The 3910-nt window shown below is 40.7% G+C and overlaps 1 long non-coding RNA gene across 1 annotated transcript; it reads right to left on the bottom strand.

Moving 5' to 3' along the window:
* Nucleotides 1-81: 81 nt before the first annotated feature.
* Nucleotides 82-274, bottom strand: LOC106516648 (uncharacterized). The gene is made up of 2 exons (XR_001310117.1): nt 238-274; nt 82-157 (listed from the first exon to the last, which is right to left on the bottom strand). It is a non-coding gene; the product is annotated as an uncharacterized LOC106516648 (long non-coding RNA).
* Between the last annotated feature and the right edge of the window lie 3636 nt (nt 275-3910).

The raw sequence follows: 3910 nt of genomic DNA, 5'->3' as shown, positions 1-3910 counted from the left end.
CTCTCTCTCTCTCTCTCTCTCTCTCTCTCTCTCTCTCTCTCTCTCTCTCTCTCATACAAATTTCAGCACATCCTCGACGGGTGATTTTAAGCCTTTTATTTTCATCTGGTGCTCCATGATCACCAAATCATCAAGATCCCCACGATCACCGTGAAAACTAAAACAAACATGTATACAAACATTAAAATAAGAACACGGGCTCATAAACAAGTAAACAACTGTAAATTATTCTTTTACTTTGTGATGGACTTGCGACCTGTCCAGGGCGTACCCCGCCCCTCGCACTGTGACTGCTGGATATGGGCACCAGTGACCCTGAAAGGAAGAAGCAGGTATAGATAATGGATGGATGGATGGATGGATGGATGGATGGATGGATGGATGGATGGATGGATTATTATTTTCTTTTCAGAACAGGGTAAAGTATTTCCAGTGAATATTTTTACAGTTTAACGTGTTTTGACCACTAAATGTCTCAGCAGGTTCAGCGGATGACGTTACCGTACATACGATACATAGAGTATTCAGAAATTTTACTCAAGTAAGAGTAGCAATACTTCCTAATAATATTACTCAACTAGAGTAAAAAGTACAGTGTAGTAAAACTACAAAAGTACATTTCCCACAAATATTTACTTAAGTAAATGTAACTTTACTACCTATCTCTGGGCCCAGACCATTGCAAAAGACCTCATTGAGATTTGCTTAGTTAAATAAAGGTAAATATAATAATCCCTTAGAGTCCTATGTCTTCCCCACAGTCTCCTACCTGTGGGAGGTGCCCGGAGCACCTCTTAAAGGGGGCATCCAGGATGCGTCCTAATCAGATGCCTGAACCACCTCATCTGACTCTTTTGGATGTGGAGGAGCAGTGGYGCTAGTCTGAGCTCCTATTTCTGAGGCTGAGCGAAGGAAGCTCATTTCAGCTGCTTGTATCCAGAATCTTGTTCTTTCATGACCCACATCTCATGACCACAAGCAAGCGTTGGAACGTAAATCGAGGCCTTTGTCTTTCAACTCAGATTAAACAAGCCCACTGAATCACTATTTAGCAGCTGAATTGAACCTTCCTCCAACATGAAACAAAATGCTCAAGCTGTGTTGCCTGTTTTCCCACTGAAACCCCGACAAGCACTGTCCTGTTTGAATACATCTTTTACTGGAAAAGTAAGGTATTGTGCACACAAGTCTTGTTTGCTCGTAAAAGAGGAAAACAGGGGGTCTGCAGGGGACGTGCATTTGTATGCGAGTGTGTGCACCGAGCACCATCTACACGCGAGAGCCAATCAGAGCGCCGCGCAGACACAGAAACCCCCCCAAGAGCAGCTGGTTTATACGCCTCAGCTTCAGAGAAGTCACATGACTTCCCATCGAGCGATGGAGCGAGCGGGAAAGAGAAAAGCAGGCAATGTGGGAAAGGAGGATGGAGCAGAGGAGTGAAAAGAGGGTCAGGGGGGTGACACGGCTGCTGCAAAGGGGTGAACCGAAGGGGCTGCCAGATGATTAGCTCACATGGAGGTAGAAAGAAAACAAGATAAGTGACTGTTCCAGGAAATCGTCCAGGCTGATCGAGGGCTATAGTTACAGCTGAATGAACAAAATGAGAAAAAAAAATGACCGAGGGAAGTCAAAGAGGGGCTGAATGAAGGATGAGATGGATGAGTGCACACACATGATCGCGGTTGTGTTTCATTAAATTTGCAACTATCACCTCTTTGCCCCAATGCACAATGAACCTGTTCATCCACTGCAAGATGCACAAAAACAGAAACATCCACTCAACGACCTGCAGATCCTCTTAGTATCCATTAAAACAAAAACAATTTTCTGGTTGCAGTCTGCGGCCAAAGATCATCTATTTTTTGTTGTTGTTTTATGCCGAGGAGCCCTTTCCAAAGAAATCTGCTCAGATGCATCCTGTGGAAACATAAAGCAGTTTGAGCTTGTTTTTAAAATGTCTTTTTTTTCCTGCAAAACTGGTGGTAGAGACAGGAGATAGTTTAAAAAATGTAATAAATACAAACAAAAGAAAGTAATATTTTTGTTCGTGGCTGAAAATTTGAWCTCAATCCATCTGAGGAACCAGGATTTATCCTAAAATATCCAGAACTCAGGCAYGGCTCCTGAGGAGGAAAAGGCCTCCCAATGATCATAAGATGTGTTGGAGGCGGGGCTATGATGTCATTGTTTTCAAAAGATTGTATTGAGTGAGGAGTGTATGGACAAATGCTCACTGGACAAAAGCTCACACATTTTTAAATTAAAATATCAGTTTTTACACCTTCCTTACTTTGAGTTGTTCTCATCTTCTAACTTCATCTTTTTTTTTTTTACCAATATTTTAATCGAATTGAGCAAGAATGAGCAGTTACAATGTTGATCAGTGGTTTTACTCTCATACAATAAGCTTATTTTTTATGTAATATATGATACTACTTGAATCTTATGTACTTTTGCTGTGATACAATGCATGACTAATAAAAATTATGTTTTTTGTGAGCGTTTGTCTTTTTTCGTTAAGGGTGAGTTTTTGTTTGGTGAGCTTATGTCAGGGACGTGCGGTGAGGTTGGTGAGGCTCTCAGCTCATCAGAATCAGTTTTACAAAAATACAAACCTTAGAACAACATCACCATTTGATTATAAAAAATTAACGTTATGTTTCATGTCTTAAATCATATCTCATTAAGTACCCTTTCAAATACATGCACCGTTCACAGTATCTTACTGAGTCCAGGTATTGTCACAAGTCATGAAAAAGCAAGGAAAGCAACAACAGCAAAAATTCTCTGTCAGCACATCACATCAACACAGCCCCTCTGTTTGTTTGAGAACGTCTTTTGTCTCAGCTGTGTGGGTCTGCTACCGCTGAAAGTCCACTTTAGAAAATTGTTTGAGCTTTAAAATATATAATCCTCCATTTAAAAGCAGGTTTGGCAAGAGGGAAAACAATTGCTTCATTTGGCTTTTATTTTACTTTATTACCAAACAGCTACTAAAAACGCTGCACTTGACGTGCTAATTATAAGATTAACTTAGTGTTTGAAGATGTGACGTTCATGAACGATCTGAATCTTTTGAACGTCTCTTTACTACGAACAAAAGGAACTGAGTCGCGGGCATGCCGGGAAGTAAATAGCTGTTTGTAGTTCCAATTTTTTATTCCTTGTAACGTGTTTATTTTTTTATGTTTGAACACAGAGACAATCGCTTTCGCTTCACTTTTTTCACAGAAAACAGTCAGAGCGGTGGAGCACAGCTACTCAATGCGAAATGAGGAGGGGTTTCCGCTCAACAGCATGGTTCAAATTAATGACATCATTACTCGTTCAGAATCAAACGGCTCTTTAGAACAGACCTCAAGATCCACATCAAAGGACCGTTTATCCCATCTCTACTACTGTTACTTTTCTGCAGCTACAGGAAAACTTCAGCAGCTATCTTTGGGCTCATGAGCGCCCCCTACTCCTGCGGCACGAGAACTGTTAGCCCCGTTACGCATGTAAATATACAGTATATAAACTGGCATATATCAAAATTATTTGAAACATTTTACCGGTGACATACAGGGACACAGCAGCAGTCCGCTCTCACTGAGTGTTATTACGCAACAATTTGAATGGGGTTGCATAATCCAGGAGGCGGAGCTTGCTGCTGCCTCTCAGTCCAGGAAATGAGAAAATTCAGCCATTTTAAAGAAAATATCATTCAAAGTTGTTTAACTTGAATAGAAATTTATTTATAGTACAAAACACTGGATAAACATAACCATTTACTTGTTTTATTGTTTGTTTGATGTTTGTTTTGTTTCTATCCATGACTACAAGTGAGGCGCTGCCTCCTCTGCTGCTGATGACCACATGTCACTGATTTTGACCATCCATCCATCCATCCATTTTCTGTACACGCTTC

This window comes from Austrofundulus limnaeus, unplaced genomic scaffold (genome assembly GCF_001266775.1).
Source record: "Austrofundulus limnaeus strain Quisiro unplaced genomic scaffold, Austrofundulus_limnaeus-1.0 Scaffold39, whole genome shotgun sequence".
NCBI lineage: Eukaryota > Metazoa > Chordata > Actinopteri > Cyprinodontiformes > Rivulidae > Austrofundulus > Austrofundulus limnaeus.
Note: the sequence above shows the minus strand (reverse complement) of the source record. Positions and strands in the feature narration are given on the sequence as shown.